Genomic DNA, 25,594 nt, shown 5'->3' with positions numbered 1-25,594 from the left:
TCTGGGCATGCCCGGAAAGAAGGAGATTCTGGGGGGAGGTGGCCCATCTCTTGGCCGAGAAAGGGATTAAACTGGAGGTAGATTATTTGTAGGCATGCATGGTGGGGGGGGGTTTTCCAGGCTGCGCAAGCTGGCACATGTAAGCAAACTCAAAGACTTGGCCTATATACTGGCCAAGCGCAGGATAGCCATGGGCTGGAAAGCAAGAAACAGACCAAGGGTGGAAGCGTGGTGGCATGACCTTCAGAAATGGGTGGACGCGGAAACAGTGGTGTGGAGTGAGGCAGCCAACAGGGGGGGGGGAGAAGAAAAGCCGAGACATTGAGGGCCTGGAGGCACTTGGTAGCTACTTTGTCTGAGTCGACCCTGACCAGCCATGATGACGAGGATTCTTTGGAGGGCGAGGGGAGGACAATACCCCAAGATAGGGTGGTCAAAGGTGGTGATGGGGAGTAAGCTCAGGATGGAGGAGGGTAATGGGACAGCAGTGGATATAATATGATACTGTACATCACATTTGGAAGCTTTGACTGATATTCACTGTTCGGTTTCTTTTGGTTGTTGTGTTTGTTTATTAAAATCAATAAAATTGTTTTAAAAAAAGAAAACAGGACTAAGAGCTACCACTGAGCTAGTGCAGAGCGGTCTGCAAATCGAATTTCTACATAGGATGCAAACTTATCATTGCGTCCATTATTTATAATCCTTTATGCTTTGGTTATAAACCCTTATGCTTTAAATATTGTATAGATGTGCCCTAATGTTTATTTGGCGATTATCCCAAATGTTAAAATGATATAGGTCTATTTGTTAGACATCAGCATAAAGTCGCTCCTAGTAGCTGTTGGTGTCAAACTAACCAGGCTGTACTTGGCTACAAGCAGGAGCTAAATAGCTCCCACATCCTCATTTTCGAACCCTGCTCTCTATCAGAATCTGGCAAAACATATCTCTAGAGCCAAGAGACGTATGGGCGAATGCTGACTATACAAAATAAACTCAGGCAGAATCTCGGATCAGAACTATTCCTATAGGTTCTCTGGGTATGGCTGTCCAAATGGCATGTGGGGCATCCACGGTTTATCTCGACCCAGCCAAACCTACAATGGTCATCCATTTCTCAGATGACAGGCTATGTGATACAACGGAGCGCCCAGGGAGAAAGAGCATTACTGGACCATGCAGGTGGATCTCTCAAAGTGACCATCAGATCACAACTATTCACATAGCCTCCTTAGCTACAGGTATCCAGATGCGGTGAAGGCACAAGCCACTTACTCTGAGATGGTCAGCTGTTCTGAGAACAGAACTTATCCTACATTTCCCTTAAGTATTCCTGCCCACATGTGGCACAGGCACCCGGTTCATGAAACTACCACATAAAATGGAAACGGTTACCCTGAGAGCACATCTTATTTCATAGGTTCCTCCATGACAGTGGACTTTTTGTGTGCGGGCAAGGAGCCAGACCACAGACTCGTCAAAGGTGTTACATCCGCCTCACGTCCTGCATGCGCAGTGACTGAGGTATGATAAATAAAGGGCCTGCCCTGTCAGAAGGCAGACAGTTCCGGGCACAAGTGAATACTGGCGTGGTGGGTCCTTTGTAGCTCCTGTGCTGGCACTAGCTGGGCCTACTATCTACTATGCCGGCCCCCATTGTTCTCTACCTCCGCCGGTTGCATTGGTTGTAGGAATCCAACACTGGCTACGAGATAATGAAACGGAGCACGCGCGCAGCTGTTACCAAGCCATAAATCATTCTACATGGCCACAACGCAGTTGAATTTTTGGACAACACGTGGGGGTGCCATCCCCCACCCACAAAAAAAAAATGGAAAACAAAGTGGATGCCACTGTGAAGACACTGCACCATGTTATGTTATGTTAGCTGTATTTGTTTAGCGCACGTTCGCCCAGGGGCATCATGGCGCTGAAAAGGCAAGGAGTAGCGGATCTTAGAAAAGCAGGGTCTTTAGTTTCCAACGGAAGGCAAAATGATCAATGGTGTCTCGCAAGGGATGGAGTAGGTTGTTCCATGCCTTTGCGGTAGCGACCGAGAAGGCGCGGCCTCCTTTACAGGCTAACTGGAAGTGAGGTACTGCCACCCGCAGCGTGGTTTGTGAATGAAGAGTGCAAGTAGGTTGGTAGGGGATGAACTTTGCTTGCAGATATTCCATGGAAGGCTCGGTGCACTATGCACATGGACTTAAACGAAAATTCGGTGAGCGACGAGGAGCCAGTGTAATTGTCTCAACAGAGGCGTCATATGGGCTCCAAAAGGCGGACGGATGATAGATCTAGCAGCCGCATTCTGAAGCATCTGCAGACGTCCGGTTAGATAACCGGGCTGCGCCAGATAGAGAGTTGCAGTAGTCCAGTACACTAAGGACGAGGGCAGCCACCACCGGAGCCTGACTGGCTGTAGGAATAAAAGGGAGGACCTTCCGAAGAACCCAGAATTTAAAATGACCGGATTTACAAACCGCATTAACCTGCTCATCCATGGTCAAGTAGCGAAGAGTGGGCCCAAAGAGATGGGCCAAAAATCAGCCGTCCAAAACAGTTGAGGAGTAGATGTGCCTACAACCAGGACCTCAGTTTTACTGCCGTTCAACTTAAGCCAGTTCAATGTCATCCAAGTTCCTCCCAAAATCTGGGTATCGTCAGGAGCAGGAGATATCTTATATAAAAAAGTTGAATAAGATAGGAGACAGTGCTGAGCCCTGAGGGACTCCACAGAAGAGGGGGGCAGGGGCCGGCAAAAAGGGGGAAGAGAAACTGATTGAGAAAGATCAGTAAGGAATCCATTACTGAATTTAGAACAGATTCAGTGCCTCTGCCAGGCTGAAAATCCGATTGAAATGGGTCGAGAAACTGGGAGGATTCCAGGAACGTAGATAAGAGGGGGGATACCAGTGCCTCCAAAGCCTTCATTAGAAATGGCAGAAGTGAAATGGGGCAATAGTTGGCCAGCACTTCAGGGTCTAAGGAAGGCTTTTTGAGCAGAGGAATCACCAGAGCATGCTTGAGTGAGCACGGAATTGTTCCAGTGGAGAATGAGGAACTGCTGAGGTAAGAACATAGTAGCTGCCAATTCCACTGTGCCACACTGCCACACACACGCCCCTCGTCAAGAATAGCTGCGTCACTGACGCCTCCAGTACTGCCCCCTCGACCTCATGGAGGTGCCAGGGCTGCATTAGGGCCTTTCGAACCCTACACCAATCAATCATCAGTGGGGCCCCGCTGGATGTTGTGGATTCAAAAGTTCGAGATGGCGATGGACTGCAAAGACATTACAACACCCAGGAAAATGAGGTCACACCTTTTGCTCAACGTGGGTGACAACGTCCTGTGCATTTTCAAAAAGAACCAAGCTGATACATGTTGCACAGCGACCAAGGACAACTCATCGACAGACTAATCCAGAGATGACAACGGAGAAACAGCAATGTATGTGGGGACTGGGAGAACGAGGAGGAGGAGCAAAATCCATCTGATCTCGGCACTGGACCACAGAAATACCGAGCCAAGGGGAAAAAAAAGGCCCAAATGCCTTGTGTCCATGCTAGGTCAAGAGGCACTCATGACGATTGACACCGGATCATCGGTAAATGTGATGCCATCGACAATGTTCTGGACACTGCGTCCTCAAGCAGACCTCAAATCAACAGAAACGCTCCTGTTCGCCTACAGCAGCAAGATGCCACTGCCAGTAGAAGGTGGTTTCGGAACGGAACTAAGCAGAGGCGAGACGGTCATCAAATCGAAGATATATGTCATCAATGCCGGATACAAATGCATGTTCAGCGGGGATGCAGCTGAGGACCTGGGACTAATTTGGTTAATCTGCGATGTCGCAGATTCCACTGACATCACCGACCTTCTAGCGAAACAACCTGGTATCCTCAATGGCATTGGATGTTTAAAAGGCAAACTCAAAACTACACATCGACCCTACGGCACAGCCCCAGGGTGTACGCCATAGGAGAACTCCATTTCACATGAGAGACCTGGTCGCAAATGGGTTACCAGAACTTGAAAAGGCTGGCATTATCGAAAAAGCCACGGGACCAACGAACAAGTCACAGGACCAACGCCTTGGGTTTCGCCTATGGTGGTTACAAAAAGAAAAAAAAACAAAAAAACAACAGAAAAACAGTAAGGATTTGCATAAACATGCACCTGCCGAACGCAGCAATCAAAAGGGAGTGACATATCACCCCCACGTTAGATGAGAATCACGGATCTCACAGGGTCGGAAAATCTTTTAGAAAACTGACGTCAACGCTAGATACCACAGTTGAAAGTACACCGGACTCAAGGTGTATTACGACCTTCTCCACCCACGTGGTTCTGCAGCGGTACAAGAGACTAAGCTTTGGCATCTCCTCAGCAGCCGAGGTGTTCCAACAAGCCATCCTGGAGGTGATCTAAGGGATCCCAGGAGTGCTGAATGTCAGTGAAGACATCCTCATTCACGTCAGTGACAGACAGGAGAACATGCGTCGCCTTGAGATGGTGGTTAGCAGGCTGGAGACCGCAGGCATACCATCCACTGGGACAAATGCGACTTCCTGAAAGAAGAGATAACATTCTTCGGGTACGTCTTCAACAGCAATGGGGTATCCGCCGACCCACAAAACGTGGCAGACATCAAGGAGACCTCCCCCACAACAACACCGACGGAGGTACGCAATTTCTTGGGGATGGCAACGTATTGCGGCAGGTTCATTCCCAACCTGTCAACCATGTCCGAATCGCTCAGGGAGCTCACCGGGTCAAACGTCAATGCAACTGGAGCTCTGAATGCCATGAGGCGTTGGAGTGAATCAAGACGTCTCTGTCTTCCGAAACGACAATGGCCTGTTACGACCTCACCTTGATGACAGAACTGTATGTCGATGCGAGCCATGTTGGCCTTGGGTCCACCCTAGTCCAACAATCACAGACAGGGGAAACCAAGTCCATCGCATTTACCCCTCGAACCCTCATGCCCAATAAACATCGACATTCGCACATCGAAAAGGAAGCTATAGCAGTACTCTGTGGCTGCCAACACTTCCACATCTACCTCTATGGACGGAAGTTCAAAGCATACACAGACCACAAGCCACTCATTCCGATCTTCACACACCCTCCAGCTAGAATTGGGAAGTGGTTGCTCCACTTTAGCACTATGAGTTTGAGCTGGCCTACCAGGCGGGCACGGACAATCCGGCAGACTTCTTGTCCAGGCACCCGATGGCCGCTACCCTGGGGGAAGTGAGCGAAGCAGAGGAAATGGAGGAGCACATATGTCAAATCACAGATACCATGAAGCCCAAGGCGGTCGGCATCAAAGACATTGTGGAGGCTATGCACAATGACCCTTGCTGCCGTCATATCTGGTGATTGAAAATCATTCCTCTGCCGCATACATAACCGCACGCCACAGGCCAGAGAGTTCCTCACTGGCATATTCCCAGTACGACAGGAACTCTCCCTCAACAGCAAAGGGCAGATCCTGAGAAGAAACTGCATAGTAATCCCCAGCAGCCTGCAGGACAGAATTGTGGCATTGGCACACGAAGACCACCAGGGAATGGTCCGGATAAAGGCCAGAATATGACACTGTGTGTGGTTCCCTCACATTGGCAAGGTGGAACGGGTCATCACATCCTGCCACCCCAGCCAAATCACAGGAGCACCTCCAAACCCTGAGCCAATACAGTCAGCAAAACGCGGGTAATCAGGATGGGAAGCCATCAGCATTGACTTCTGCACAGTGCAGGAAGGAACATATCTGGTGGTGGCTATTGATGATCACTCGCGATACCCAGAAGTGGATATCATTTCCTCAACAGTGGCGAGACCGTAATACCTGCACATGAGAAGATGTTCACAACACACAGACTAACAAGACTCATCAAGAGCGACAATGGACCACCATTCCAGGGGACAGAGCTCAGGAAATACCTGGACGATCTACACATCAAACATCACCACATCACGCCCAGGTTGCCAGAGGCGAATGGGGATGTGAAAAGATTCATGAGAACTATCAACAAAGTGCTGGAGGTGTCCGATGAATATTTCAATATAAATGAACCGGCTGTGGACGACCCAGTAATGGTGTGGGAGGCTTATTAAACGGTGCTGCGTGGGGAAATAATCTCCTGGGTACCGTATAAAAAGAGAGAGACTCCAAAAAATAGTAGAGGCAGAGGGAGAATTGATCCAGGCCAGAAACACGCATGTTCTTGACCCTACCCCGCAGACCCAAAGGTCCCTCAAATTAGCCACGGAGGGCCTCAGAAATATCATGCTGGATAATGCCAAACAGGCCCACTGGGATTCCAGAGCAAGGATATCCGAATTGGGGGACAAAGCAGGCAAAATGCTGGCCTGGCTTGAGAGAAGGGATGAGGGGAGAAGCCACGTCTGGGAAATCGTTGCCCCGAGTAATGCAAGGTACCAGACGGATGCCGAGATAGCAGAGGCCTTTGCCCAATTTTATGCGGAACTATACCGAGCCCCGATATCACCACTCGACCCGACTCTGCTAGACAAAGTAATACTCCCATCGTTGACAGCACAACAACGTGTGGAACTAGACTCAGATATCTCTGAATCCGAAGTAGCCGAAGCCCTAGCGCAACTCCAAACAGGGAAAACACCAGGCCCTAACGGATTCCCGGCCGAAACCTGGCAAAAGATTGGAGGGAACAAAATAGCAACCCCCCTCTACAAAATGCTCCTTAGCACCCGCGACCTAGGCACCCTCCCACCGGACCTATGTAAAGCCACCATTGTGGTCATCCCCAAACCTGATAAACCCCCAGAACTGTGCGCCTCTTACAGGCCTATCTCACTAATTAATAGTGAAGCCAAGGTTCTCGCCAAGCTCCTAGCCAACTGACTGCAGCCAGTAGCCCACACCCTGATCCACCCGGATCAATGTGGCTTTATGCCACACAAGTCAAATCGAATGAATCTGCGTCGGCTCCACTTAGCGCTTGAACGGGCCCCGGTCATCGATACCCCTCTCGCCCTATTGGCAATAGATGTCGAAAAGGCCTTCGACTCGGTCAGGTGGGACTGCCTCTGGGAAATCATGAGACGTATGGGGTTTGGCGACGGCTTCTTGGGATGGGTAAAATTACTCTACACTAACATTCAAGCGGAGGTCAGGGTGAATGGTTGGCCTTTCCGGTCCTTCCCTCTGGGAAGGTGCACGAGACAGGGTTGCCCCCTCTCTCCCCTTCTCTTTGCCCTGGCAATCGAGCCTCTCGCCCTTTGGCTCTGCCAAAATGCTGCCTGGACAGGATTCAGATGGCCTGAAGGACATGAGGACCGAATCTCCTTGTACGCAGATGATCTCCTGATATATCTGGGGGATCCAGCCCGATCCTGCCCCAGGGTGACACAAATGCTTATCCGTTTTGGAGAATTTAGTGGGCTTAAAATTAATTGGGGGAAATTCAGTTCTCTTCCCGGTGAAAGGCAGTTCGCAGGTCGACCTCCAGGAATGCCTGTACCGAATGGAACCGCAAGGTTTTCGATATTTAGGGATCTGGGTGACATCAAACCTGACTGAATATACAACACATAACATTCAACCGGTCCTGGACCGTTTTGTCAGTGACGTCCACCACTGGAAGCCTCTCCCCCTTACACCCATGGGAAGAGCCACACTTTAAGATGATGACTCCTCCCAAGGTTTCTCTCTGTCTTACAGAATGCCCCATTAAAGATCCCAGATTCCGACTTTAAACGGGTGGAAACCCTCTTTTGGGAACTCATATGGGGTGGAGGCCAGCCGAGGATAGCGCTAACTACACTCCAAAGATCGATCTGGGAGGGCGGGATTGGGGCCCCCGCCTCCAAACCTATTATTGGGCTTCACAACTGGCAGTGGTCAATGACCATTAGGGCTGAGGTTGCCGCCATGCATGGCACCGACCCATGGCAACTACTATAACAAACCCTCCCGAGACCCCCCCCCCACCAACGACTATGACTCATACTATTGCTGTCTGGAAGCAGGCGCACAGATTCGAAGGGTGGGAAAACAGCGTAACCACGGCACAACCCCTGTGGAGAAATAGCAATCTGCCTGAAATAAAGAAACTTCATCCGTGGCCCCGATGGGTAAGGGCCGGGATTCTGAGAGATGAAGATATTCTTGAGGAGGGGGAACTAGCCTCGTTTAAAGCCATCCAGCAAAAATTCCAACTCCCGGGCACTGAGCGATACCACCATGTACAACTGGCCCACGCCCTAAGAAACCATATACGTGTAGGCGCCAATATCCCAAACTACACACCAATAGAGCGCAACATGCTACCAGCTTTCATCCCCGCCAAATGCACCTCCATCCTATATAATGCTATCACATCCTTTGCTACGCCTGAACTCACGACCTTAAAGGCCAAATGGGAGGTGGATGTAGGGGAGATAGATCCAGAAGACTGGATCCAAGCACTAATGCATCCAAGGGAAGTGGCCATCTCCTCCAGGCTTCGGCTGGTCCAATTAAAGATCCTGCATAGGGTCTATTACCCTAGAACGATACTATATAGGTGGAAGAGAGCCTCAAACCAGAACTGTCTCCGGTGCGGAGAGGAAGAGGGGACCTTCTTTCACATTCTATGGGCATGCCCCCGAATCCGCACTTTCTGGAATGAATGCTGCACTGAACTTAATGTCCTTACGTGCCGCATACCACTGGACCCAAAGATTCTCATTTTAGGTGTTCCGGATGAGATTGCTCTTAATAAATGGGAAAGGCTGCTTTTGTACACGGCAGCGGGACTAATGAAGCGCAATATAGCACAAAAGTGGGGAGCCCCGGAGTCCCCAACAATGGAAAAATGGGCAACAGACTTGGACATATGCACAAGGATAGAACACAGAATATACACTGCCAGAGGCTGCCCTGCTAAAGCGGACAAGATATGGGGGAGGTTGGAAAAGGAAGGACCTTAGATCCTGCTCGATGCAGCGGGGGGGATACGGTTTAATTGCACTATGACTTGGGGAAATGTTATGGGCGATTGATAATGACTCTGCTGATGATTGAACTTTGAAAGGACATGCTAGTCCCTACATGATGATGTTGTTTTGATGTGATGTAAAACAATAAAAAATGTTTTATCAAAAAAAATAAACAAAGTGCTGTGCATATCCAGATCTCAAAACAACCCCTGGAAAGTGGATCTGTACAGATTCTTACAGAACTACCGGGTGACGCCCCACAGCTCCACTAACATACCCCGGGGAAGCAAATGCTGCTGCGTGGTGTGTCCTTTGCAGCTCCTGCGCTGCGCACCAGTTGGGCCTACTATTCGGGTCCCCATTGTTCTCTCCCTCTGCCGGCCGCACCGGTCGGAGGAATCCAACAACAGGGAATACCCAGCCACCACCTGGTCAGATCCCAAATTCTGCTGAAGCCTCCCGTGCCCCGTCAATGTATAGCATAACACTTTTTTTTAAGGACTTGTAGTCAAGGTAAGTTGGAAGTGTGAGGCCAATCGGTCGAATTGTGAATGCTAGCTTGCTTCGTATCTAGACAGCATTTTGAAGGTGGGCCAGTGCCACATTTGGAGAGAATTGTGAATATTGGTGTGCGTCTTATATGGACAGGATTGTGAATATTAGCCAGTGCACGATCTAGAAAGAAATGCAGAGATATTCACGTGCCACATCTAGAAAGAACGTGTACATTTAGCACATATCACTTCAAGATAGCGAGGCCAATAACCAACCCCACTAACAATTTCATCCCTCTGCATACACCTCTCAAACTCTAACCAAACACAACCACAACCCTAAAGCACAACAAACCACACAAACTTCACTACACCGCAACAACAAAACAAACCACATGTAGCTTTGCACAACAGCGCACGACGGCTACCGACCAGTAAGCACCCCCAAGCTCAGCGAACGGTTACCATAACTGTTCTCTTGCACTTATCCCGCTCATTCCCACTAACTCACCCTGTTATAATGTAGAATAGTTTACCCTGTGCATGGTTGCATTTAGAGTGTTCCTCTCGTGTGGTTCTGGAACCTAGATTCAGAACCACACGAGAGGAAGATGCTGGTTATATGAGATTGCTGTGGGTGACTTCCTTATGATTAAACCTGCTAAACCTTATAATCGTCTCATATCATTATTGATGAAATAACATAACAATTGGCGACGAGGAGCTGTCCGTGAAGGAAGTCCCTGGATGTGTGCTGGCGTAAACCTTGGCTTTAAAGGTCTTGAAGAAGCTATATAAGGATGGCTTGAACCTACGGCAAGTAAGGAAGGAGCAAATATTGCCACCGAGTGAATCTCAAGTGGAATTAGACTTTGCTGTGTCGATGATGTAAAGAAAATCTCCAGGAGACGACTCCAAGTAGGATTGCATTATATAAATACTGGCGCAAGACTGAAAGGCTAACGAGAAGTGCTTGCGAGTAAAGCACCCGGTACGTGAGCACGTTGTTGAGTGTATCATAGGAAACGCTACAGAGCTTCCTTGAGTAAATGACCTTCTGACGTGGAGTACGTGCCACCATCTTTGTTAATTACACATTGCCATAACTACATATAAAAAACAGCGTAACGGATTACGTGTTGCGAGGATATTACGAGAAAATAATGCATCGGTCGATTAGTGAACAATAGCAGTTAACGGTGTGCCTGCTCACAGAGATACACTGTGTGCCCACTCTCCTGTATAGTGCACGGACACTTGCTGGAAATGTTACGACACGGCTGACATTGTCAAAGCACCATTCAACAGACATTTAAAGACACTGTGTACTATTTTCTTGTGACATTACTGTTTCAGTTATGAATGGGGGCCAATTTAACAAGAAGTTTTAAAGCATATGACATTGGTGAAAAACAAATTGCTTTGTAAAGGGGTCACACATCCTATCACAGCGACAAATTAACTGTCTTCACTATGCAGAACATTGTAGCCCCTGTGAAGTTCCTAGCACAACCGGGGAGTCCAGTTTGCTCATGGGAACAGTGGTTGGACAATTTCCAAGTCTACTTAAGAGCAATTGGAGGGGCTAAGTATAATGATGATTTGAAAGAGGCTACTTTACTCAATTGTGTGGGGGCAGAGGCATTAAGGATTTTCAGGACTTTGCCAGATTCCAATAATACGGAGGAAGCGTCAGGAGATTCAGCTAGCAGTGCCAGGAAATAGGAGACTGCATTAACAAAACTAAGCAAGCATTTTGGAAACAAAACAAACATTGTTCTTGAATGATACAGATTCTTTTCCAGGAGACAAAACAAGAATGAGTCTGTAGTTGCCTATGTTGCAGCCTTAACAGGTCTCTTATCTACATGTGAATTCACACGCGTTGCAGATGAATATTTTTGAGAGACCAGATTGTCTTGCACATGGCTGATTCCCGGATCCAGCAAAGACTAAGGCAAGCAAAGAACCCAACATTAGAACAGGCATTGGAAATAGCCAAGTCAATTGAACTGGGAGAGAAGTGCATAAGAGAGGTTCAAAGTAAGCCAGAGTATGTTGACATTAGGTCAGTTCACAATATGAGTGATGGAAGTTTTGGCAAAGATGAAGAGGCTTTGGTCGCAATGGTGAAAAGAATAGTCAAGTCAGATTTTGTCATGAACTCCAGGCAGAACAGAGAAACATTCCAGAGGTCGCAAAACAGGTGTTATAAATGTGGATGGTATAGGCATACAAATCCGGAGAAAGATTGCCCGGCGTTGTTGGCTGAGTGTTATAAATGTGGACAACTATGCCATTTTGGCAAAGACTGCTGCACTTCCAGAGGAAAAGGAAGATTTAATTCACGATATAACACAGCAAGGAATAACCCTCAGTTTGGAAGAGGTGCTTCGACTAGTGTGAGAGCCCTAGAGGAGGCTGGTGGTTCAGATGATTTAGTAGCAATCACAAGTGGATTTGAAAAAGGAGTACAAATATTGGCTCTCACATCAATGGAAGGCGCTGTTGGCCCGTGGGTGTAACGCTCACCTGATTCCCACAGAGGCACCGGTCTTGGCAGGATGGTGTCTGTGACTCGAAAAGTGAAATGCAGGACTCGATTGGCTTCCGGGGCTGAGTCTCTTCGCACTGTGTGTCTAACTCGAAGAGTGAGATATCTGCAGGTGAAAGAATATGGGGTTAATGATCTGGGGTTGTCGGGTATCTCTCTCCTTTTCCCTTCCTCGCTTTTCCGTGGAGCCCCAAGGTCAACATGCTCACCTTAGATAGGTGAATGCTGGACTCTCCATCTGCGTCTGGTGCAGGGTGCCGTTGCCAGTTCCTTCACTGGGTGAAACGTAGGCCTCTTGACATCAGAGGATTGCTACCGTCGTTAACTGCACGAACGGTGAGTTTCCGGACACCTTTTAAGTCCTTACAGTCTTTAGGTGCGTGGGCACGTTAATGTGGAACAGGGCTCTGTATAATGCTTTTTCTATTTGTCTTGCAGGGCTCTTGAGGTAGAAGATGGTGTGAAGAAAGCCGAAGTTCGAGCCAGAGTCTTGGAATGACGCGCTTGGAAATGCGTAAGTAAATGCTGGTTGCCTGCTTTTCAAAAGCTCTCTAACTGTCTCTTTTCCCTTGCAGTTGTGAGTTCGGGTGTTGAAGAAACGCTGGAAACACCGGAGTATTTGCAGACGCCCTATTGTGGCGGGCGCGATGGCACGTAAGTAAAATACCTGTCTAATGTCTCTTCTTTTGTCTTTCAGGTGCAGGATTGCAGCGTTGAAGAAAACCGGAATTCCCGGAGTGCCGGTAAGTAATTCCACACAGGAATAACTATGCTTTTGTCTTCAGAGGCGGAGGAGCAGCATGAAGAGATGGTAGCTGCCGATGGATCAGGTGAGGAAAGCGCTGCGCGTGAAGGTTGCCGTGCTAACCTGTTGTTTCTTGTCTTTGCAGGTGCTACTGAAGGCTGGATACAGGAATGGTAAGCGTTTGTTCTTGCAGGTTCAGGATCGGAAAGAAGAAAACTGGAACAGACACGGTGAGCGTTCTGCTGCAGATGCAGAATAACGCGAAGCACGTTTCATCAATCGGGTGTGGTTTAAATAGCCTTGGAGTGATGAGGCGTCTTCCTCCACGGCCTCGCCTAGGTAAGAAAAGAGTTCCTGTTCCAGAAGAGTTCCAGTGTTGTATCCAGGGAGTGGAGCTTGCCCCACCCAGGTAAGAAAGTAGTCCCGGCTCACAGAGGATTCCTATGTGGCTGGTAAGTAAGCAGCATGGTCTGCTGCAGGTAAGTCCACCCAAGCATCTTCATACAAATTATGAGCCCGGCGCTTCCAGTGCCGGGACCAGTGACTTTGATGAGCCTGGTGCCACCGGCGCCAGGACAAGGTCCAAAAGGTCCCAGTGGGGACCGGCTGGTGCCTAGGATGAAGGTTAGGGGCCTGCTTCCAAGGACGTTGGGCTGGTCCTAGCTCCTTGGAAGCAGTGATCATGACAGCACCCCCCCTCAAGGCCCCTCCTAAGCGTGTCTTCTCCGGGGTTTTGGCTTGTCGGGGTGATTCAGATGGAATTTCTTGACCAGACGAGGTGCGTGGACATGTTCTGAGGGTTCCCAAGACCTTTCCTGGGGGCCGTATCCTTTCCAATCAACCAGGTAATATAATTTAGATTTGGAGATTTTGGAGTCTAAGATGTTCTTTACTTCGAACTCAAGTTCTCCATCCACTAGAACAGGTTCTGGGAGTTCGGTCAATCGGGTTTCTGGTTGTACTGGTTTTAGTAAGGAGACATGGAATACTGGATGTATTTTCATATGCGAAGGCAATTCCAATTTGACAGCCACCGGTTTAATTATGGCAGAGATGAGAAAGGGTCCTAAGTATCTCGGGATGAAGGTGCGGGGTCCTTTTAGAGGCAGGTGCTTAGTGGATAACCAGACCTGATGATCTACTGCGTAGTGAGGGGCCTCTTTACGGTGTTGATCCGCTCCTTTCTTGTATAGAGCTTTAGCTCTTTGCAGATGGGCAGTGGCTTCTTTAAAAGTACGAGTGATCACCGAGTGCAAGTGATCCACAGCAGGTGTTTCGAATTCTTGGGGAGGATCCAGGTTAGAGGTCCTAGGATGGTTTCAGTATAATAGGAAGAAGGGAGTCTTCCCGGTTCCAGAATGGGTCGAATTGTTATAAGCGTATTCAGCGATCCAAAGGATATCCTTCCAAGGGTTTTCAGTTTGTTGGAGCATGCAACGTAAATATTGCTCCAGAGTTTGATTTGTCCTCTCAGTTTGTCCGTCAGTTTGGGGATGGTGACTGGTTGAAAGTCTCACATCAATTTGGGCTAAGTGACAGCAACTTCGCCAAAAGTGGGAGATGAATTGACTTCCCCTATCGGAGACCAAAACCGAGGGAAAACCGTGTAACCGAACAATGTTTTCTAAGAATTCTCGGGCTAATACTGAAGCTGAAGGTAGGCCCTTCAGGGGAATGAAGTGAGCCATCTTGGAGAATAGATCCACGACTACTAAAATGGTATTATACCCTGAGCATGGAGGTAAGTCCGTGATGAAATCCATGGACAGGGTATGCCATGGACAGGGAGGGATGTCCAGTGGGTGTAAGAGGCCGGCTGGTTTCTCCTTCTGACTTTTATTCTGAGCACACACACCGCAGGAGATTACAAAGTCTCTAATATCCTTCTTCCATGATGGCCACCAGAAATGTCTTTTGACCTTTTCCATGGTTTTGGTAATGCCAGGGTGACCCTCCATTAATGAGTCGTGATAACAGGAGATTACCTGTTTTTGTATTTTCTCACAGGGCAAGTACAATCGTCCTCGGAAATATGCTAGGTCTTGGTCCACTGAGAAATCCTTCCCCTTGAATTGCCAGTCCTGTAATTCTGCCGGAGTTAGGAGTGATTTGACTGTAGTCTCGATGTCTTCAAAGGATTGAGCGCTGACCAAGCCCAAAATCCTTTGTTCTGGGATTATGGGTATTGGTTCAGGATTGGTCAAGTGTTCATCTATTCCCATCCGGGAGAGGGCATCTGCTTTTCCGTTTTTACTGCCTGGTCGATAAGTAATTATAAAGTCAAACTCAGCCAAAAACAGAGCCCAGCGGAGCTGCCTGGAAGACTGAGCTTTGGCCGTCTTCAGATATTGTAAGTTGCGGTGATCTGTCATTACGGTGACTGTGTGTCTGGCTCCCAAAAGATAATGCCGCCAGGCTTTAAAGGCTGATCTGATAGCTAAAAGTTCCTTGTCTGTAATTGAATAGTTGATCTCGGGAGCCGAGAATTTGCGGGACCAAAAGGCTACAGGATGTAATTGGTGTGTGACCGGATCTCTTTGTGATAAAACTGCCCCCATAGCAAGACTAGAAGCATCTGTTTCTACGATGTAGGGGAGTTCTGGGCGAGGGTGTTTTAGAACAGGTGCAGAGATGAATTTAGCTTTTAAGTCCTGAAAAGCTTGTTCCGCCTCGGTAGGCCACTCAAAACGTTTGTTTTTCTTTAATAGAGCGGTGATGGGCTGGACTATTCGAGATAATTCAGGAATGAACCTGCGGTAAAAGTTAGCGAAGCCTAACATGCTTTGAACTCCTTTTACAGAGGTTGGTGAAGGCCACTTGATGATTGCATCGACTTTCTTTGAATCCATATGGACTCCGTTTGGTGACAATATGAATCCCAGGAACTCAACTTCAGTTACGTTGAAAACGCATTTTTCAAGCTTAGCAAAAAGGTTATGTTGACGTAATCTCTCGAGGACCTCTTTAACGTGTTTCTGATGTTCCTCTTCAGATGATGAATAGACGAGGATGTCATCAATGTAGACAACAACACACACATCTATGAGTTCTCCAAGGACATCATTCATAAAATACTGGAAGGCAGCAGGAGCGTTGCATAGTCCAAAGGGCATAACTTGATATTCAAACAGCCCATACTTGGTGCGGAAGGCCGTCTTCCATTCATCGCCCTCTTTTATTCGTACCAAGTGGTAGGCTCCTCTGAGATCCAACTTTGTATATATACATGCGTCTTTGACTTGGTCCAGGAGTTCAGGGATCAAAGGTAACGGGTATCTGTTTTTAACAGTGATTTGATTCAGGGCGCGGTAATCTATACAAGTCCTAAGGTCTCCTTCCTTTTTCGGAACGAAGAACAAAGCCGAGGAAGCTGGAGATTTTGAAGGACGGATAAATCCGTTAGCTAGGTATTGGTCCAGATATTGTCTGAGGTGAAGATTCTCTGGCTCGGTGAGGGCATAAATCCTACTGCAAGGAGGAGTTGTTCCGGGTATCAGATCTATTTGACAGTCGTAAGACCTATGAGGAGGCAGGGTGTTAGCTTGGTCCTTCCGAAAGACGTCTTGGAATTTCTGGTATTCGGGAGGTAGTTTGGGAACCTCAGAAGAGATTGCCGCCAGTGAAACATCAGGCCGAGGATAACAAGTGGAGATACATTCTGGAAACTGAACCGTCTTTGCTCACCAATCGATCTGAGGATTGTGCTTCTCTAACCAAGGAATTCCCAGAATGATCTGGAACTGAGGGGCCTTGATCACATCGAACACGATTTTCTCCCGGTGTCCCTCTTGGCTCACTAACGTCACTTCTTGGGTGGCGTGAGTTACTGGTCCGGAGGCTATCTCCGTGCCATCCACTGTAGTAATGACGTCTTTTACTGCCTTAGGGACAAGAGGTAGATTCATCCTTGATACCATTTCACGGTCCACATAATTACCGATTGCTCCGCTGTCGATGTAAGCTTCAATTGCATGCAAACGATCCGGACGTTCAGGGCTAATGAGGACCATAGGCACCACGAAATGCGAGGTCATGGAACAGATTTTAACGCTCGGCAAGAGGACCTCTACACTTGTCGGGCTAGGTCGTTTCCCTGCTCAGAATTTGTGGTACAGGTATCTGCGGCTCCTACAGCCTTCTTAGCTGGTTTCACTGGACAGTCTCGAAGAAAGTGCCCCGAGTTTCCGCAATAGAGGCATAATCGCAGCTGTCTTCTCCTTTCTCGCTCTTTTTGGGTTAAAGGTCCTTTCATGCCCCCTATTTGCATGGGTTCCACGGTGTCAGCTCCCCTAGTAGAGGTCTGTGGTTTAGAAAACACTCGGGTATCAAATTTGGAACGATCAGCCTTTCTGTTCTGTAATCTGTGGTCCAATTGAACAACTAAGTCAATATAGTCTGAGCATTCTTGTGGAGGATTCACAACTTGAGCTAACACATCCTTGAGCTCTCCACGCAGGCCTCTGTAGAAAAGTGTTATTCTTTTATCCTCAGGCCATCGAGTTTCCACTGTAAGTCTGTTGAATGAGGCAATGTAAGTCAAGAGGTCTTGATTACCCTGTCGTAACGAAAGGAGTTCATTGTCCAAGGCCAGCCCTTGTGCATGTCTTGCGAACAGTTTCTCCATGCTGGACTGGAAGGCCTGGAAATCATGAAGAACCGGATCATCCTGAGTGACTAAAGGGATCGACCAATCTGCGGCACTGCCACTGAGATAAGAAAGCACAAAAGCCACCTTGGCCTGATCTGTTGGGAAGGCAGCTGGTCTACATAAGAAGTGTAGGCGGCACTGGTTAATGAACACTGCAAATCTCTTTGGGTCACCAGAAAAGCGTTTGGGCGGAGCCAAGGGCACATTACCGGGTAGATTGATTTGCACTGGATTTGAGGAAGATGCTGAAGGATAATTTCCTCCTGGAGCGGGCAAAGGTGTTTGTCCCGCCTGCGTTTGTAGCAATTGCCTAGCGAGGTCCTCTGTTCGCTCCTTGGATATTATCAGCTCTCTTCTTAGAGCCTTTGTTTTCTGACGAGCTGCATGTACTTCTGCTCTTAGTTCCCCAAGCAACTGGGCCAATTGATCAGTATCCGAGGTTTCCATTGCGCTTGGGTAGGAGTTTTGCGGTGCGCTTCGCGTTCTGTAACGCTCACCTGATTCCCACGGAGGCGCCGGTCTTGGCAGGATGGTGTCTGTGACTCGAAAAGTGAAATGCAGGACTCGATTGGCTTCCGAGGCTGAGTCTCTTCGCACTGTGTGTCTAACTCGAAGAGTGAGATATCTGCAGGTGAAAGAATATGGGGTTAATGATCTGGGGTTGTCCGGTATCTCTCTCCCTTTCCCTTCCTCGCTTTTCCGTGGCGCCCCAAGGTCAACGTGCTCACCTTAGATAGGTGAATGCTGGACTCTCCATCTGCGTCTGGTGCAGGGTGCCGTTGCCAGTTCCTTCACTGGGTGAAACATAGGCCTCTTGACATCAGAGGATTGCTACCGTCGTTAACTGCACGAACGGTGAGTTTCCGGACACCTTTTAAGTCCTTACAGTCTTTAGGTGCGTGGGCACGTTAATGTGGAACAGGGCTCTGTATAATGCTTTTTCTATTTGTCTTGCAAGGCTCTTGAGATAGAAGATGGTGTGAAGAAAGCCGAAGTTCGAGCCAGAGTCTTGGAATGACGCGCTTGGAAATGCGTAAGTAGATGCCGGTTGCCTGCTTTTCAAAAGCTCTCTAACTGTCTCTTTTCCCTTGCAGTTGTGAGTTTGGGTGTTGAAGAGACGCTGGAAACGCCTGAGTATTTGCAGGCGCCCTATTGTGGCGGGCGCGAAGGCGCGTAAGTAAAATACCTGTCTAATGTCTCTTCTTTTGTCTTTCAGGTGCAGGATTGCAGCGTTGAAGAAAACCGGAATTCCCGGAGTGCCGGTAAGTAATTCCACACAGGAATAACTATGCTTTTGTCTTCACAGGCGGAGGAGCAGCGTGAAGAGATGGTAGCTGCCGATGGATCAGGTGAGGAAAGCGCTGCGCGTGAAGGTTGCCGTGCTAACCTGTTTCTTGTCTTTGCAGGTGCTACTGAAGGTTGGATACAGGAATGGTAAGCGTTTGTTCTTGCAGGTTCAGGATCGGAAAGAAGAAAACTGGAACAGACACGGTGAGCGTTCTGCTGCAGATGCAGAATAACGCGAAGCACGTTTCATCAATCGGGTGTGGTTTAAATAGCCTTGACGTGATGAGGCGTCTTCCTCCACGGCCTCGCCTAGGTAAGAAAAGAGTTCCTGTTCCAGAAGAGTTCCAGTGTTGTATCCAGGGAGTGGAGCTTGCCCCACCCAGGTAAGAAAGTAGTCCCAGCCCACAGAGGATTCCTATGTGGCTGGTAATTAAGCAGCATGGTCTGCTGCAGGTAAGTCCACCCAAGCATCTTCATACAAATTATGAGCCCGGCGCTTCCAGTGCCGGGACCAGTGACTTTGATGAGCCTGGTGCCACCGGCGCCAGGACAAGGTCCAAAAGGTCCCAGTGGGGACCGGCTGGTGCCTAGGATGAAGGTTAGGGGCCTGCTTCCAAGGATGTTGGGCTGGTCCTAGCTCCTTGGAAGCAGTGATCATGACACTGGGTGCCTATGGCTATCAATGGCATTACTCTGCAAGTCATGGTTGATACCGGGTCTCCATATACAATGGTGGATATGGAGACGTATCTGAATGTATTGAAGAAGATGGAAGATTTACACATGACTAAAGTTAGAGCAACTGGCTATGGTAAGACACCAATCAATATTGTGGGCTATACTTGGGTGCATTTGGACTTTGAAGGGAGAAAGACATATTGCAGGTTATATGTAGCCCAAGATGGATTTTCAATAGTAGGTTGGTGGGAACAAGCATCATTGAAAATCAAAATACACCCAGGTGAGAATGTACCCATATTGAGTGTTATAGACAATAGTTGTGATTCTGCTGTGAATTTGGCCAAGAGTTTTCCCAAGGTCTTTAATGATAATATTGGTTTCCTTAAAGGTTTCAAACATCGCATAATATTCAAGAGAGGGGCAAAGCCGGTAGTCCACAAAGTAAGGAACATTCACATTGGCACCCGAGAAGCACTACAAAAGGAATTGGAGAAATTGTGTTCACAGGACATCATTGAACCAATTGAGAGCTCTGAATGGCTTTCCCCAATAGTGATTGTAAGAAAACCGGAAGGGTCAATTAGGATGTGCGTTGACTTGAGAGATCTTAATAACAACATCTGGGTAGATCGCCACCCCCTACCCAATATTGGAGAAATGCTCACTACCATGAAGCCTGCAAAAATGTTCACTACGTTTGACTTATCCTCCGCATACCATCAGGTTGTTTTAGAAGAAGAGTCTAGGCACCTCACATCGTTTATAACGCCTTTGGGTATATTCAGATATAAAAGAATGCCATTCGGCTTAGTGTCGGCAGCCGCCGTCTTCCAGAGACTGATGCAACATCTTTTCAAAGGTCTACGAGGTGTACACTATTTTCAGGATGACATATTAGTGTCTGCCATGTCTGAAGAAGATCATGACGCCAAACTACTAGGAGTGTTGAAGGTCATACAGCAAAAAGGTCTTGCTCTTAAAATAGAAAAATGTAAAAATAAAGAAAAAGGAAGTGACATACCTGGGACATTGCATCAATGCAGAGGGAATAAAACCCAAAGAGACTGGTGAACACCATCCTCAAGCTTCCTGATCCCATGAACAAAGATCAACTTCGGAGCTTGTTGGGCCTCACGGAATACTATTCAAAATTTGTGGATCATTATGCTGACAGAACTAATCAGATGAGAAACTTGATGAATAAAAGGTACAAGATTCGAGTGGTCCGAAGAATGCAAGGAAGAACTAAAGACAATCAAAATGTTAATCAATAAAGCACCTGCTCTTAAAATGTTTGATTGTAGTGCTAAGACTATGGTATCCGTGGATGCCAGCAACATGGGATTGGGAGGTGTTTTAGAACAAGTACAAAATGGATTTGTGGTTCCAATTGCCTTCGCTTCTAGGACTTTGAAAGGTGCAGAAAGAAACTATTCAACTATCGAAAAAGAGGCTCTAGCAGTCAAATGGATCTTAGAACATTTCAAAGGACTTATTTGGGGAATTCCTATTGAACTCAAGACGGATCACAAACCACTTATACATGTTTTGAATCCAAAGAACCCGCATTTGACATCCCCACGTATTAGAAGATGGATCCTGATCATCATGCAATATAATGTAACCATAAAGTATACTCCGGAAAGAACAAATGTGGCAGCAGATTGTTTCTCCCACCTGCCTTGCGTCTATGAAGAAGAGGATCCAAGTTGGAATGATGAAGCAATGGAGGATCAGAATTCTCCCACCTGCCTTGCGTCTATGAAGAAGAGGATCCAAGTGGGAATGATGAGGCAATGGAGGATCAGAATACTGATTGCATCATCGCGCAAGTACATCCCAGTTTTGGTAAAGAAGAATGGATTGAAGCTACAAAGATAAATTCAGAACAAGAACAATTGAGGAGAGCAGTGGTGAGTGGCTGGAAAGATATTACTGGAAACATAGGATCTTGGGAAAAGATAAAAGATGAAATATCATGTGATGATGTGTGCATCTACCGAGGAGATTGCATTGTCCCACCTGTAACCTTACGAGAGAGGATTACGGAAATTGCGCATGAGGGGCATGTAGGGAGAAGCTTAACGAAGAGAAGAGTGAGAGAGGCATACTGGTGGCCTAACATGTGGGGTGATTTGGAAGCAATGGTCAAAGAATGTTCTGCATGTGCAGTGAGTGATAAGGGAAAGATTACTAGGATCACACAGCTACAACCAATACCTGTACCAGATTCAATTTGGACAAAATTGGCTATTGACATTGCAGGCCCGTTGTAACGCTCACCTGGTTCCCCCGGAGGCGCAGGTCTTGATCTGGCGAGGATACTGTCTTCAGTGTTAGGCGCAGGGTTCGTTTTGCTCCCGGACTGGGCCCCCTTCCCACCGACAGTTTAAGCTGGAGAGTGAGATGTCTGCAAGGGTAAACCAATGTATTAGTGTTTGGAAGGTTTGGAAAGTTCCTTGCCCCTCTCGCCCTTTCTTTCCCCGTGGAACTGGGTTGATATTGCGCTTACCTTATATAGGTAATTGCCGGGCTCTCCATCCTGCGTCCTATGCAGGGGCGCTGGGTCCAGTTGCTTCACTGGATGCGAGCTCTGCCTCTTGATAGCAGAGGATTTGCTGAGAGCGAAGACGCCGTTAATGCACGAGCGTGCCTTGTAAGTAATAAAGTTCCTTTTAGATTGTTCTCTTCTCTTTCAAAAGTCTTAAGGTTTAAAGTCTATGTCTTTTCCCTTTTCAGATGCTGTGGCGATGAAGATTATCCTTCTAATGGCACGTAAGTACAAAGACTGTTCTAGCGCTGTAGAATGCACCGTAATGTCTCTTTTGTCTTTGCAGGTGCCGAGGAGCCGCGCGAACAGATTGGAAGCAAACGTAACACAGGTGAGCAGTCTTGTAACTCAGCGTTACTAACCGAAGTATCTTGCCTTGCAGGTGCCGGAATGCAGCGCAAGCTGAGTTGGTATGAGCGTAACACAGGTAAGCAGGCTCTGTAGTTAAATATTACTGACCGATGTTCTTTCTCTTTGCAGATGTCGGATGCCGGAAGAGAAAGGCAGAAAAAGGCGCTTCGGATGCTGCCGTTGGATTAGGTAAGTAGATTCGCTGCCTTTGCTTTAGCCTAACCTGTGCCCTTATCTTGCAGGAGCTGCAGAAGACTGAAGGTTGGATCCCAGCAGGTTATTTCGTATTCACAGGATCTGGAGCTGGAGGTTTCCTGGAGCTGACACAGTGAGCGTCCTGCTGCAGATGCAGAATAACGCGAAGCACGTGAAACCAATCGGGTGTGATTTAAATAACCTTCCGTAGTGCTTAGGCGTCTTCTTCCACGGCCCCACCCAGGTAAGAAAAGAGTTCCAGATTTCTAGAAGAGTTCCTGTGTTCTGCTTCCAGGGAGTGGCTCCTGCTCCACCCAGACAGAAAAGTAGTCCCAGGCAGAAAAGGATCAGGAGACCAGTTAGCTGGTAAGTAAGCAGCATGGTCTGCTACAGGTAGGTCCACCAAGCACTCTTACCTAATATGAGATATGAGCCCGGCGCTTCCAGTGCCGGGACCGGTCACCATCATGAGCCTGGCGCCACTGACGCCAGGACAAGGTCCAAAAGGTCCCAATCGGGACTGGCTGGTTCCTGGGATCAGAGTTATGGGCCTGCTTCCAAGGTCGTGGGGCAGGTCCTGACCCCTTGGAAGCAGGGATCATGACACCCGTATGAGATACTAGAACCACAAAAGATTTATTTCATTTTATTGGTCGACTACACATCCAAATGGGTGGAATGTGGAATTATTGAGGAGTCTGTATCCGCTACGAAAGTAAAGACATTTTTGGAAGAAATATTTAACAGGGAAGGTGAACCACAGGAATTAATATCAGACAATGGTGCCCAATTTATGTCACAAGAAATTCAAGGTTTTCTGAAAGAACGAGCCATCAAACACAGCACGACAGCTTTATATCACCCCAGAGGCAATGGCCTGGTAAAGAGAATGAATCGTTTTATGAAAGATGTTATACAATTGGCCATTGTTAATAGTCTTCCGTGGAAAGAAACACTTACAGGCGCTGAATGCATACAAGGTCACTCTGCATTCAGTGACGGAAGTGGAACCTTTTACACTGATGAGAGGGAGAATTGCCACCAATAGACTAAGACCTGTATGGATAACCCTCAAGAGAAGTAAGAATATTGATATGGGAGGAGATTGTAAGAAAAGTAAAAAGGAAGCAAGAAGAATATAAACAATATTATGACAGACAAAAGCATGTAAAAGAAAGTAAGATTGAGAGTGGGGACTGGATCAGAGTAAGAGAACCAAGAGAGTTCTAAAAGGAGAGTCCAAATATCGTTCTCCGCAGAGAGTAGTTAAGTGTTCAAAAACGTCAGTGATTTTAGAGGATGCTAACAAATGGTCATGTATTGATGTCATATTAACAAGGGAAAAAGAACGACCTAAGAACAGTGCTAGTCAGTACTCTATGGAAGGATAGATGCATGGTGCCAGGTGACAAAACCGAGTGCATCACATCTGCAAAGGATGTTAATCCGGTGGAGAAGTCTAATATTCGGAGAACATCTGGAGATTTTTGTGGAGATAATGCAACCTCTATGAGACCCAGAAGAATTGTACACAATTTCAAGAAGGATTTTATTTACTATTGAGATTGATAACATGTGCATGAACAATACAACATTTATGCTGTGTCATCTTTCAATCATTCAAGGAATGACAACATGTATCCTTTTCATTAAGCATCATTCACAGTGTAAAGTTGAAAGGTTATGTGTTGTCTTTATTTGTACATAGATATGTATATAGTTTTACAGTTACATTCTTCATAAACAATGTGGAGGAGGAGATGTTATAATGTAGAATCGTTTACCCTGTGCCTGGTTCCATTTAGAGTGTTCCTCTCCTGTGGTTCTGGAACCTAGATTCAGAACCACACGAGAGGAAGATGCCAGTTACATGAGATTGCTGTGGGGGACGTCCTTATGATTAAACCTGCTAAACATTATAATCGTTTGATATCATTATTGATGAAATAACATAACACACCCCCCACCCCTTTCCTTTTCAGATCCGCCACAGCGCCAGGGGACCACTCCGGTGGTGATAGAACACGGTTCAAATATCCTTTAACATAAGGTAACAGTATGATTTTTTGGTTGTGAAATTGGTTTTTTGGGTATGTTTATCCAAAACGTTGTCACGAATCGTGACTCGACACAACAAATAAGTATATGGCCCCCCACCTTCCATCGCAGCAAAACCTCAAGTGATGTCACAACCCCCACAAACCCCTTCTATCGTAAAACCTCGAGTGATGTCACAACTCCCTCCCCTCCCCCCAAGTGAGGCGATACCGGTCCCCGAACAAGACTGCTCCATCAGGCTGCCACTGGCAGGGCAGTTAAATATTAACCCAGCAGCAGCGGCCACCTCCAGAAGCAGAAGTAAACTTACCAGATTTGAGAGCTGGGTGTGGGGTGGACCGGAACGCCGAGCCAGGCTGTAACCTGTGCTATGTATCTCCTGGAGCAACGTGTCACATCCCTCGACGGAACGCTCTGTGTCTCCTGCACGCCATGCATTGAACATGGATCATGTAGTCCCAACGCTATTATATTATAAATGCAAATAAATAAACGCTCCGAGTCCCCTGCACGTTCTGCCACGCCCAACGCATAATTCCTTAAAGGAGCAGTATTCCATTCCCCTTAGAGGCGACAAGGGGATGTTTGGACGAAGTGGTGCATGCATGCAGCCCAGAGCCTATGCAGAGAAAACTTGGGCCCACCACAGCCCTGCAATAATGGGAGAAGCGGGTGATGCTGCCTCTCGGATGCCCCCTACCTGCCCTCCATGGTTGTACCTCTTAGGAAACCCGTGAGGCAGAGTCTACATCTTGGAGACGCCCGCAGCGTGGCTCTGCGCCTTTAAGAGATGTGTGTAGTGCCAGCGGAGGTAAACAGAGTGGGCGGGGCGTCGCAGAGAATGCACTCATTCACCCCGTCCCGTGCCGACCTTTCACCTACTTACCCAGCAAGCCTTGCAGTCTCGAAGATGAGCTGGGTATGCCTATGATGGGGGACGTGTGTGTGTACGGGCGCGTGCATTGCAATGATGAAGATCAGGGGTGCACCTAGACTAAAATCTCGGGGGGTGGGGGGGCTAACCCTTCAAATGTTGGCAGAGGCGGTA

General features: G+C 47.6%; 1 protein-coding gene across 1 annotated transcript in view; it reads right to left on the bottom strand.

The window, feature by feature from the left end:
- LOC138514193 (Golgi-associated RAB2 interactor protein 1A-like) overlaps window positions 1-24,994 on the bottom strand; it is a 563,172-nt gene extending 538,178 nt beyond the window's left edge. Inside the window, exon 1 of the transcript XR_011281895.1 lies at window positions 24,857-24,994. The gene's annotated coding sequence lies outside the window, so the exon portion shown is untranslated. The remainder of the gene's footprint in view (window positions 1-24,856) is intronic.
- Between the last annotated feature and the right edge of the window lie 600 nt (window positions 24,995-25,594).

The sequence above is a fragment of the Ambystoma mexicanum genome, chromosome 12, assembly GCF_040938575.1.
Source record: "Ambystoma mexicanum isolate Mex_15411 chromosome 12, UKY_AmexF1_1, whole genome shotgun sequence".
In the NCBI taxonomy this organism is placed as follows: domain Eukaryota; kingdom Metazoa; phylum Chordata; class Amphibia; order Caudata; family Ambystomatidae; genus Ambystoma; species Ambystoma mexicanum.
This window is presented reverse-complemented; position numbering and strand designations above follow the sequence as displayed.